The sequence below is a fragment of the Marmota marmota genome, unplaced genomic scaffold (genome assembly GCF_001458135.2).
Source record: "Marmota marmota marmota unplaced genomic scaffold, marMar, whole genome shotgun sequence".
NCBI lineage: Eukaryota > Metazoa > Chordata > Mammalia > Rodentia > Sciuridae > Marmota > Marmota marmota.
In genome coordinates, this window is record NW_025999949.1 from 27,290,778 (window position 1) to 27,304,551 (window position 13,774).

General features: G+C 41.0%; 1 protein-coding gene across 1 annotated transcript in view; it reads right to left on the reverse strand.

Moving 5' to 3' along the window:
* Nucleotides 1-13,774, reverse strand: part of Asap1 (ArfGAP with SH3 domain, ankyrin repeat and PH domain 1) — a 292,373-nt gene that overhangs the window by 254,725 nt on the left and 23,874 nt on the right. The window lies entirely within an intron of this gene.

The following is a 13,774-nucleotide window of genomic DNA, read 5'->3' on the forward strand; positions in this document are numbered from 1 at the left end:
CGGCCCCGGGGCAGCCCGCAGCTCGCGGGCGCTCGCCCTCCCGCCGCAGGGCGCTCGCCGCCGCGGGAGGCTGGTCTTGTGGTTTTGGTTTGGTCACTAAAAATGCTGAGCGAAGACCAGTGAAAGGATTTTGTTTTTATAATTTCCTAATCTTTTCATTTGCATTTTCTCCGCCCCCACCCAAACCAGGAGAAAAGACGAGGATCAGGGAGTGTAGAGGCATTTCCCAGGTGCAGATGGTGTCCAATGCTAAGCGAAGGTCAAATTTCAGCTGCAAAAGTACCAATTGATAGCTCACTCCTCGGCCCCAGCAGATGGCTATTTTTTTAAACTAGCTCAGTTTACTGTTGTTAACGCAAAGAATGTAATTCCTCACCATTGACTCTAGATGAAATTGATTTTACAAAGAAGAAAAAAAGCTAGGCCCGTGGGGTGCCTCATAATTGGCTCCAGTAATTGGAGCCTTTAGGAGCCTTTGATAGTGGCCTTGTAGCTGATCTTCCTGATGAGCACCTTAGATAGGGCTGAAGGCTGGCCCTGTGGCCTCTCAGCCCGTGCTCCTGCCATTTTCTATGGTTAGGGGTCTGTTCTCTGCTCCTATTGGGCCTGGCACTAAGAGGATTCTTGTCAAATGGAAATGCATCACCTCATTAATGATCAAATATTTATTAGAGCCTATAAAGTGCTCTGGAGAGTCACTCGGTGACAATGCTCCTGGTGTCATGGAGCTTATCTTCTGGTAGAGCAACAGAAAACTAGTAAATACACAACAAACGTGGAGTAAATAAACAGGAGCCCAGTAATGGCGTTGAGTGTGAAGAATGTTCAGAGAAGGCCTCTCCGACAAGGTGAATGGAAAAGAATGAGGGAGTGACCCACAGGCTACCCTGTTGGCTATGGAATCTTAGACCCTCATTTGCCTCTCATGAAGGCAAAAGTTAAGGACACCAACTCCAGGAGGCTATTATGAGTTCTCATAATGCATGAGATCTGCTTTGTGTATTGGAAGCCATTATGAAAGTGTGATGTTTATCTCCCCTTATTGGCCAGGCTGGAACCTGCACTAGGCCCCCAGCCAGGTGCTCATCAGTGCCCTCCAAGGGACCATGTTTCATGTAGGAAAGTGCATCCACCAACTAAAGGAAGAATTTTCTAAGAGAACACACACAAATCACCTTCCCTGGCAAAGTGAAGTGTTGAGAAATGCACTTTGAGAGGCATTATTTTAAAAATTAGTAAATAAATAAACAGGTACTCAATAAACAGAAGTACTTTCTCCCATTAATACTTTAAAAGCTGGAGGTTCTGGGAAAATAGCCAGGTGGCAATAGCAGGTAGTTAAAAATGGTACCTGGGGGTCAAGTGGTTGCAGAATATAGCTTTTGAAGTATGAGCCACCTAGGAGGAAACTTCTTCGTCCACTGCATCTGGAAAGTTCTATAACTTGGAGCAAATATGGCTGCTATTACCTTGAGCCTCAGTAATCCTGTGCTCCCCCATGGAAACAGTGAACATTACATGGAACACTTAGACTTCCCTCCTCTCTGAGAATACCTTATTTCCTCCAGGATAGAAATAAATTCAGACTTTGAATTCTTCTTTTCTGTATTCCAAATTGTCACCCAGCACCTGTCACCTCCACTAAGCTGGTAGCTCTTTCCAGCCTCTATATCTGGCAGATAGTAAACAAATATGGGCTGTTATTAAAAGCCAAGAGCTGGTGAATAATTGCCTCAGTTCCAGGAGGTCTTGGGTTCCAGAGCTTTCTCTTCTAATAACTGATGCTGTCACCTTGGGCCTGGGTGCTATCACTTATAAAATAAAGAGGAGAATGTGTCAAAATGACCACACAAAGTCCTCTCACCTGAAGCTGATTGGTGTATATATTGGGCCCTGCAGATGCAAGGAATAAAGATATTATAGCAGGTTAAGCTAATTGCAATAGTAAATAGCCAGGGATTTCTTTCTTGATTGAATTCACTAGAGCCCAAACTGCTGTCATCAATTGCTGTTTCAGTTTCATTTGAAGATTATGTTATTTTTCTGCTCTTCCCCTATTTCCTTTGACCAAGAAAGGAATATACAAACAATGAGATGTTGTGCTTTGGTAAGTATATATCCCTCAGACTGGTCTGCAATTAGAAATTTCAAAGGTTTACACCTCAACCCACCATTTCTGGTGTTCATGGACCAGCATCCTCTTTAAATTTGAAACTGCCCAGTGCAAACCATCTGCACCTAACATTTTCTCAAGTACCCTGCAATCCATTCCTGGATATCTGAAAGCAAATAGAGTCTGACGTGGGCAAAATTTAAATGCTGTATTTCTTTGCCTAGAGCTGCCCAGAAATATATGCCATCCTTGCCAAACGCAGGAAACATATATATGCACTCATTCTTATGCTCGTGTGCACCCAGCTTTATATGAAGCAGGCAATAGCTTTGTTGTCGTCATTATAATCCCCCTCCAAGGCTGTCCAGCACCTTTGTACCTTTCATCCTACCGAGTGCTGCTCACCAGGGCAAGACAGTGGTCTTAGCTAGATGGTCTTTGCCTCCTTAAACACAGGAAGCAAGAATGGTGGTGGCTTATTCTAGATAGCAATGGTGCTATGACCCCACTGTCACCAGAGAATTAACTCTGAGTTCACATATCCGGTTGCAGGCCTCACTCTCCCATCTGCCTTATAACCAAGGGGAAGCATTTGCAAGATGACTGACAGTGAACCAGAGATGGATAGTCAGGGGTGCTCTCTGGGCCCAAGAAACCAAGAGGAGCCACTGGTGCTCTGAGCCACAGTACCAGCCAGTGACAGAATTCATCAAAGCCTCCCCAGTTCCCTCCTGGAACAGAGGCAATGGGGAGAGAAAAGGCTTCATGTTATGTAAACCTGGGTTTGAATCACTATTCTGTGACTTGTTAGCCTTGCTTTTTCATCTGCAAAATTAGGGTAATGGATAACAATAAAGCTGTGTTTCAAGTTTTTATGTGAAATGAAATGAGAAGATATGGATAAAGATGTTAACACATAGTGAATAATCAACCAATGTGAATTCCCTTTGAACTCTTTTTTATGTGAAGTATAACTATAAATACATCTCTGTTCATTCCACAACTCATATCTCTAAATTAGTCACTTAGAGGAAGGAAGAATAAAGGGAGGAGAAGGCTGCATGGTAATTACAGAGACTAGGATCTCAGATGTGTGAAGAGTTTTCAGAGACCTCACTTAATCCTTTCAGTGTCCTCTGTGAGGCCAGATCCATTAGTGATAGTTTGGATTTTGGAAGTAACTAAACAGTATCTAGAGTCATAAGATGAATGCCAATCAGAAGTAAATTGGGATCATAAAAAAATAGCCCCATTTTCACAAAACACAGCTTCTTTAAAGAAGGATATTCTGGCTGAAGCAACTTCTGGGAGCAAAAACAGGGCATTAAATTTGCTGGAACATGAGTTGGAAAGACCTGGACTCACATTTCTGACATGCAGCAGCTATGAGACCTTGTTAAAGTAATATGTACCTATGAATTTCTTAGTGTTTTGAAAATACAATGAGCTAAGGCACATACAATGCTAAGTATGGAGTTCTGAACACACATTCCCTTCTTTAAACCTCATGACAACTTTAAAAATTAAGTGTAATTATCCATATTTACCAGAAAGGAACATGAATCATCAGGTATACTACAGGATACTACTTTTTGACCTCCTTTCCTGGGCCAGCCAGTGTTTTCAATCATTTACCTAACAGTCCTGAGATGCAAGTATGAGAGTAAAGGGACCCGAAACATAATGAGATCTCACTGCAAGTTAATGTCCCCAGCCAACTCTGCATCCAGTGTTTTTTCTACTGCCTGAAAAATTGTCCCCTTCACATTGTATGATACAGTATTTTCACTATACAGTGTTTTCCAGCCCAGACCACCAAAGAAAGTGGTTTCCCTATTTCACCCGATAACTCATGAACTTCTTCTTCTACCAACTAAAAGGAGTAGTAGAGGAAAGGAAAGTTCTTTGGGGCAGGAGCAGGGAGGAGTGAATTTGATTCAGTGTGTTGTGCCATCAGGCTCAAGTTGCCATATTCTATGAGCTAAAGACTGTTTTCTTCATGTTCTTTGTATGAGTGCTTCTCAAGGGCACTCATGAAATTTCATGTAATATTTTTAAAAAGCCTACTCTTAACTCTCAAATGTACTTAATTTAATTTAAACATTTCACATAAAACCACTAGAGTATTCTCAGTAAGTAAAGAGGAGAACATGGTTTGTTTGGAGACAAAAATCTCTGGTCCCTGACTGTTCCTTCTGATGGAGGTAAGAGCAAAAGATACAGAGAGTATACTGGGAACCCATAAGGCATGTAGTGTGACTATCAAGTGAATGAACTTGGGAATATATTTCTGTTCAGTAAGAAATATCATTCTTTGGGGCTGGGGCTCAGTGGTAGAACGCTTGCCTAACATGAGTGAGGCACTGAGTTTGATCCTCAACACCATGTAATCATTCCAATAATGTCAGCTAATAGTTTCTGTGCATATTAGTCAGCAGGTATATTATTCCTGTTTTATAACAGGGGAAACCTGAAGCTTAGAGGTCATGTAGGGCAGTATTGAAGCAGGACTGGACAATCTGATGCCACAGCCCAGGTGATTAGCCACAGTGCTCTGTGGCTCAGCAAAGACAATTAATGGGTCCGTACCCCAGGATAATTTTCTGCTGCAGTCTGTTATCTTTTTCTTCCTTCTTGGAGCTTGATTCAAATGCGAGCTTGACTAGCTTGGGGAGCACTTCCCTGGTCCCACTCCTTGGGGATTAATCTTTGGGGTTATTCTCAATACAGCCTTTCTCCCTTTGTGGTCAGCTGCTGAAGGATGTTGGCACAGTTTCGGGGAACCTCAGAGTCAGGTACACATGGCAAACTGAGAACCTCCCCTGTGACAAGCAACTCTGCTAATGTCAGGGCTTGGCTGAGAACTCATCTTCCTACTGAGTTGCCTGCAAAGTTCCCAGATTGTCAATCCCTGGGGGCACTCGGAGGCTAAGTCCTATAGTCTCTGGATCACCTACATCCCCCAAGAATTAAAGGAAGGACAGAAGGTTCCTGGAGCCCCAGGCTTGACATTTTACAAGCACCATCTTCTGAAATCTTCCCAGGAACAGGGTGAGGTGGCCTGTTTTTTGCTGAGAGAATCTGGGGACAGGTTATGCTCAAGGTCAGCAGTTAGTAAGAGAAAGCTCTTCACAGCGGCCTGAAGCTGACCCTGCAGGCCCTTTCTTCCCCATAGAAGGCCTGCCTAGCACAGGCCCCCCAAGGCCTCCATAAATGTGTTTTGAATTGAACTGGCTCCCTTTTATGAGCTCCATCATTTCTAATAGAAGTAAAACAACCTCCAAGTGAAGAAAAATGGTGGTGTTTTATAGGATTCCTAAAAATGTACAATCTATAGAAGTGAAGGATTCTAAGTCTTACTGTATGTCTGAAAAAGAAACATTCACCTAAAAAATGAGAACATACAGAACATCCAGGCTTCTCTTTCTTTGATGAATTTAAGTTGAGCTAATCACATGTAACGGTGACCTTTTCTATGCCCTCTCAAAACCAAGATGTGCCTGTTAGGGCCCTTTTCCATGGCACCATTTTCTAAATATTTATATTTCTCCACTTACTCTATGAACTCCTTGAGACCTGTGGGGCAGGGGCATTCACTGGGATAGCCGCAGAGTCCTGGGTGCTTAAGAGGTACTTATGAGTGAATGACAGGCAGTTCTGTATGTGGGAAGGGTGGAGAGCAATTGGGGCAGGAGAGCCAGAGAGAGGCATGAGTCCTGGTTCTTAGAGCTGCTTCTGTTATCTTGCATCGTGAACAACAGGAGCCAGAGAGAATTTCACGGATAACGGGCTTTCCAATCCTTCCGTTTTTTTGATGAGGCAACTGGTTCCCAGGCCGTCAGGTGATTTGCCTGTGATTTGGATCAGGCATCCTGGTTCCCAAGGGTTTCCCAGTTCTTCATCTTTCCCAGCTACATTTCAAAACTGGTAAGAAAGACCCTATCTTTAGACAACTCCCACCCACTCAGATTATGTTGGTCTTTGCATCAAAGCATCAAGGAATGCTACCGGACTCTTATCTACTATTTAAAAATTGTAACAGGATAAAATTTGGCACACCATCACTAAACGGACACCCTTAATTTTAAGAAACAAGACCTCATCCTATAGTACTTGCCTCCTGTTTTTCTTCTCTCTTCTCCATCTCACTCTCTCCTTTTCCTGTCCTGCTTTCCAAAGCCAATAAATTCTAAATCCTCCCATGTCATCCCTTCCTTTCCTCACGAGCTATTCTATAACAGTACAGACGTTTTTGTGACCTTAGCACGGAAAGTCAGCTGTGCTATTTTTTGTAAGCAAACCACGTCTTACCCCAAACCAGTACAGCCCTACAACACACGCAGGATGCAGGTCAAATTTCTCCTTTGCCAAGTCCGCGGTTGTGACTGACATTGTTCTTTCTGGTCATTTTCAGAGATGAGATCATTGCCTTCTGACTCCCTGGGGACATTCTCTAATGGGAGCAGAGGTATTAGGATGAAGCCCAGTCTTCTCAGTTCTGTTCCAGTTTTTAAGTAGCCTGGCAACCTGGATTCCAATTACCCCGGGTTCCGTCCCACCAGCCACTTAACAGGGTTGTTACCTTGGGTGAGTAACTTAATCTCAGTTCAGTTTTAAAAGGGAGATGATGATATGGTAAGGTTGTGGTAAGATTTAAATGAGGTAATCTATGCAAGATGCTTAGCGATGTAACTGGTATATAGTGAGTGACTTATAAATATTAACTACTAATATCATTATTTGAATTCTGAACAAGTACTATTTCTAGAATCCAAATTTTAAAAAGTAAAATAAAAGATAAGATTCAGTCCCTGTCATCAAGGAGCTCATAAGTAGGCAGAGATGCCAGATTTCAGCACAATGGATTAAATGTTCAAAGTATTCAAACAGAAGAGGAAAAAGTGACCTATGAATGTAAAGTCCAAGGAAAGGTGATTTCATGGGTCATGCTGTCTCTCTTTGATTTGCCCAAAGTCCAGCTAGGCCTATTTCTATAAGCACTTTTCAAAGTTGAAATACTGAAATACTACTCAAGAAAAAAAAAAAAAAAAAAAAAAAAAAAAACAAGATAGATGGCCACTGTCAGCAATGAGGTGTACCTCAGAAAGAATGGGAAGGAGGTTGGCTTCTTTTTCTCAGCCAAAGCATTTCACCACCTCAATGGCCTCATTCTCCTTACTCATTCTCCTTATGGTTAAAACCAGCAGCCTGGGGCAAATGCTTTCTGAGGTCCCTTGGGCAATAACATCCCATAACTCAATGAATTATTTTTTGACAGCAGTGTAACAACCAATCCCACACACCAACAGGCTCCCAGCTCTGCTTCAAAGTGTACTGACAAGCCAAGAGCTGTCGGAGGTTATCAGTTCTGGGTGAGTGCTGCTCTTAGGGATACCCAAAATCTGTCACGGTATCCCATTGTTGTTTTCAAATATAGAATTTCACCTGCAATGTATTTGAATAATGAGCCATATGATGAAAGAATCGTACTGTAATTTTGTCAGATATAGGGTACTGCTCCACTTGAAAAAGGAAACTGCCCACCCACTACAGTTTTCTTCTTGTCATATGCTATTGGTTAACATCCATCTCAAATGTGAACACTCCAAATCACACTAGGAGCTCTCATTTAAAAAAAAAAAAAAAAATCTTAGGGCTGGGACTGGGGCTCAGCAGTAGTGCACTTGCCTAGCATGTGTAAGGTACTGGATTCGATTCTCAGCACCACATATAAATAAATAAAATAAAGGTCTATCAACAACTAATAATCATCATCATCATCATCTCTACAACTGCTAACAAACCTCTGACAGATATACCTAACTTCTATTCTCTTTTTTTTTTTCCTGGTTTTTGTTTGCTTATGAAAAATTATCAGTTTTGCTCTGGCCTTAGAGGTTCAAAAGTATGATGCACCCTAATTTATACAATTTGTTTGTTTTAGTGGATAGCAGAGAACTTACAGTTGATTGGCTCTGGACGTTATTTTCAATATATTCGGGAGTTTTATTATGCGAATAAACTTTCCCCCTAATATTTGGGTTTAAAAATTAACTTGCATTTATCCTCAACTATTTTTAACATATTGAAACTTCAGCAGTTCTGACAAAACTTTAGGTCATTGACTACATTTTCTGACTGCCCTACATCCCCTTCTTCTAGGAACTACCCCTCTTTGAGTCCTTGTGAGTCTCAAGAAACTGTCAATCATATGTTTCCACCTTCCTAACCAAAGTGCTAGACCCAGGCTGTCCATCAGAGTGTTCCAGACTCCTGGAAACAGCCCTGGCTGGCTCACTTACACTCAGCCTTTAACTTGAGAAGAGCAAGCAGAATCCCTTGTGGAGGATTGCTGTAGACGCCAGGTAAAGAGGGAAGTGACTTTTTTTCTACAAGACTCAGCTCAAAGAACATAGTAGGCCCTCAGCTGCTGGTGAACATCTTTCCCACTTGGTAGAGCTATTGCCTAAGAATGATCATAATAAAAAGATGGCAAGAGATGGGGTAGGGAATAGATTTCTGGTGACATCATTTGAACCCCTGGTCCACAAGATCTACCCTATGCCTTGCTGTTAATCCAGCAATTCTTTGGAATTCCCAGTTATGTGAAAATCTATGCTTCTTTTTTAGTCTAATTTGGATTTCTACCACTTCAACTAAAAATGCCCTGGCTAATCTTTTCCTGGGCTCCAGTACCATCTTCAACAGTTAGTCAATGTGTGATCTTGAACAAATATTTCCTGCCTGAGATCCTTGGCTCTTCACTAGAAAAAGGGGATAATAATATCCACCTCGAAGGATCGTTACAAAGCATAAGTTAGATAATACACATAAAATAATGGGAGAAAATATTTGCAAATCATATATCTGATAAGGAAAAAGTGTCTAAAATGTACAATTCCAGAAGAAAAAGATAAATAACTAATTTTAGAAATAGTCAAAGGAATTGAATAAACGTTTCTGCAAAGATATACCAACAGATGATAAGCACATGAAAAGATGCTCGACATTATTAATGATTAGGGGAATGCAAATCAGAGTCACAACAAAACAACACTTCACACCCACCAGGCTGGTGATCATCAAAAAGATAGAAAATTAAAAGTGTTGCTGAGGATGTGCATCAGTTGGAACTGCCCTGTGTTTCTGGTGGTGATATAAGATGGTACAGCAGCTTCAGGAATTAATCTGGAAGTACTCAGAAGGCTAGATACAGTGTTACCAGATGACCATGTAGTTCCACTCTGGGTCAGAATCCACATTTGAAATCCTAATCCCCAAGCTGATAGTATTAGTACTGATTTTGAGAGGGAATTAGGTCATGAGGGTGAGCCCTCCTGCTGGGAATCTTGCCTTATGATAAAGCTCTCTGGCTCTTTTTCAGCAGGTAAGGATACAATGAGGAGCTGTAATCAGGAAGAGGGACTCCCCAGAATCCAACCCTCACAGTGGACTTTTAGCCTCTAGAATGAAGAAATAAAGTCCTGTGGTTCATTAGCTACCCCATCAATGGTGATTTGTTTTAGCAGCCTGAACTTAGACATACTCCCAGGGATATACACAAGAAAAAAGAAAACATGTCCACACTATACATGAATGTTATAGCATTATTCTTCATAGTCAAAAAGTAGAAGCAAACCACATGTCTAGGAATGGATGAACAAAAATGTGGTATATCTATACAATGGAATATTATTCAGTCGTGAAAAGAAAGGAAGTACTGAAAGGTGCCTACAATATAGATGAAACTTGAAAACATTATGCAAGTGAAAGAAAAAAGAGTCACAAATTGGATGATCCCTTATATTAAATATCCAGGAGAGGCAAACCTGTAGAGACAGAAAGCTGATTAGTGATTGCCAGGGGCTCCGGGGAGGGGATAGTGGGTGATGATGACCAATGGTTACAGGGTTTCTTTTGAGGAGTGAGGAAAAAGCTCTGGAATTAGATCATGATGATAGCTGTACAACTTCAAGAGCACACCTCAAAGGAGAAAATTTCATATTATGTGAATTATAATATCAATTTAAAAAATAACCACTGCAATGATGCAGGTAGAAGGCACAATTTGCCCATTAGTAATAACTATAATTCTAGGATTTAGCATCTACTATGTACAAGGCAATCAATACAGTGATTTTGTTTAGCCCTCACAACAACCCTACAAAGTAGCTATTACTTTCCTCATTTCTAATGGATAGGAAATTGAGGTTCAGAGAAGTTAATGTCGGTCCAGGGTTCTGAAATTAGTATGTAGTGATTCAAACAGTCTATCTGATTTCAAAGCTCACTCCCCTTCCACTCTACCACACTCTAGGTACCAAAACTACTCTCTACTGGATGTAGCAGGAACTGCTGTTTATACCCTCTATCTGGTCTCCCTTCACTCAGTAACAAAGCCTCCATTTAATTTAGGGCAACAATAGATACAGCTAAAAGACCCATCTTCTAGACTCTATTGTAGCTGGTGTGGCTGAGTGGCTAAATCTAGCCTGTGACATGTAAACAGAGGTACTATTTAGAATTTTGGGGAAAGTACATTTAAAAATGAGCCAACCTGGCTAGAGGAGGACTCTCATTGTCCTTCCCCACTTTCCTTCATTCTGCTGCCTGTAATTTAGAGGTGATGGCTGACATGTCGGTAGCCATTTTGGATCATGAGGCAATTTCTAAGGAGGGCAGAACCAGAGACACAGAAAAGGTTTGGGTTCCTGATAACCAGAGGTACCATCTGGTTTTAGATTCTATCCAGACTTCTCTGGTCTGAGAAGAAAAGGGAAAAAAAAATCAAATTGCTAATGTTATTTGGGTTTCTGTTTAGATGCAGTTGAAATGTAATCCTAACTTATATGCTGGGCCTGTAAAAATGCTGATCCAACTAAGAATGTATGAAAACAGCTAATCTCAGAAGTGGTCAAATTAAAATTATTCTAACAGAGTCATTTTCCTAACTTGTCCTCTATGTTTTAGATTCTATACTTAGAAACTTAGGGATTCCATTGAATTATTCTAAAGACAATCACCGAGGCCTATTTTGTGCAGCTATAGAATCATTGTAAAGACTGGTCTCAATTCACCAAACACAGACATTACATCTCATATGCGCTTAAATTTCATCTCAGAAATTGCTTGAGAAAATCAGCCACAGAGGAGCCAACAGGCTCCCACAGAGTGGATTTCTGAAGAAGCAAGTTTATTTACACAACCTTTGCACAATTTGGTTAAGGGAGAGGAGACAGGGAAGATTCCAAACACAAAGTAAGATGATTAAGCTCAGAGACATCTTTGCTTTAAAATCAACATTCTGCCCGATATTTCCAGTGCAATCACTTAAAATTCCAGAATTATTTTCCTGGCCAGAAAGACGAATGGCAACGCCCTTTCCATGACAGAAATAGAAGCCCAGTTTTGTTATTTATCTGCTTCCATGAGATTGATGTTGTATTGGTCAGTCGGTGTATTATGTGTAATCCGATGGCATGTTGATACAGTATTGTTGGGTCAGTATGGCTTTTCTTTGATCATCCTTCTTTCTCTAGGGCTCTTTAGGATTCAAACCACAATGACGTAAGTAAGGATAGAACATTTGAGGGAAGGAAAGATTTTTCCACACTGTTTTTTGTCTGTAGCTTGATATATCTAATTTTGCACATATTGTGAATGGCTACAGCTGGTAACCCAAGTATTCTTTCTTTATTTATTTTTCAGTTGTTTATAGACCTTTTTTATTATTATTTATATGCAGTGCTGAGAATCAAACCCAGTGCCTCACCCATGCCAGACAAGTGTGCTACTGCTGAGCCCCAAGTATTCTTTATGAGGGCAAAATTCTGGCTTTATTTGCTATTATGTGCAATCATCTGAGAGAATTCAGATGAAAACTGATTACAGACCTTTCTCCAGACCCTGTGTGAAATTTTTATCTTGGTCTTTTCTAAGAGTGCATGTGTGCACACATACACAATTTCATCTTTTCTAGAACACAGGAGCCAGGAAGTAAGCAACTTAGATCCCCAGGCAGCAAATTCATTTCTACAAAGTCCATGCACTAAAAACTACGCAATCATCACAGATGTACCCCTCAACCTGCACGTGGCCCTTGTTTCCTCTTACATATAATTCTAACAATTTTGGTGAGCTGATTTTAGGATTTCAGCAAACTAAACAGAGCACTGAGCTGGGAATACTGAAAAGGACCCACAAGGAAAGGGGGGAAAGTACCAACCACATACTAGAATTTTGCTAGCACGCTGCCCCACAAAAAAAGAAATTCTAAACACACAGGTACACTGATGAGGGCAGACCATTCTACTCATCTGATCCAAGACTCAATAATAAGCAGTATTTGAAAATGATGGACCTCTGTATTCAAGAAAGGGTTTGAGGCATGAGGCAATAGTCTAGGTGCCATGCTACATGCAGGTCTTTGTAGAAGGGTTTCCAATCAAAACAGCAAGAATAACATAAAATAAAGAATTCTTGGTGTTCAAAGTCCTTGCACAAAATGCAGCTCTTTTAGAAGAGCATGAGTACCCAAGCTGAGCACAACACTTAAAAGTCCAAAGACCTGGGATCCAATCCTGGCACTGCTACTTGCAAGCTTCATGACACTGGCCAAAGACTCAACTTAGTTCAGACACACATCCCTCATCTCCAAAATGGAGCTAATGAATGATAGCAACTTAGGGGATTAAATCAGCTAAGATAAGTGAGAGTAAAACATGTGTGTCCCATAAATGTCCACTCAGTCCAAAAAAGTGCGATCTTACTATGGCATAAACCTTCATGCTTTCAATAAAACTATTATTCTAAGTGTTATTTACTCTGATGCTGTCAACTAAAGTCAAAGAAAAATGTAAGCTAGCAATTTCACTCCAAGGTTTATGCCCAACAGAAGGTGCACATATGTTTGCCAAGAGACACGTATGACAATGTTCATGGAAATATTATACAATTAATATAATATGTACAAAGGCACTGGAAAAAACCTGCTTTTCAAAATAACAATTCTGCTACTGTGAAGACCCTGTAAAGACCCACTTCTATCCCTAGTCTTCATATTCCAGACACCTGTGGTCCTAGATTGTAGGAATGTCTTCCCACTGTATTTTTAATAATGTAATCTGCCCTATTCTCTGAAACCCAAAACAAAAGTGTAATTATAAACCACACAGAAGATATGGCCCAGGCCTCTTTTCCATTCTTTGACTCTAAACAGGGGCCAACTGCTCTAGCCAGAAAACAGTCCTGTCCTCAGAGATCCATGCCACCTCTATGCCCTAAGCCTTCTGACTTTTGCCAAGGCTGGTTCCAACATTCATAACAGAGGCTGACTATATCCAGTCTTAAGCGGGGAAAAGCTAAAGAGTTGAAATAGGAAGGAAATGAATATATCTATCTCTTACAGCAGGCAAGAGCCTGTGTGCTTTCTGATATTTATCTCATTTCATGATCAACACAGCCCTGTAAAGAAAGAATAATTGCACGGGGCTGAAGGAGCACGTCCAACATCACAGAGTTACCAAGTGCGTTTGTCTGCATATGAACCCAGTTCAGATGCCAAGTTCAACCGAACCACATTGAAGGCCATAGGCAGAGGAGACATCCATTCATCATGGATCTGGAATGGATTTGATCTGGACAGAAGTTTTGTGTGCTAGT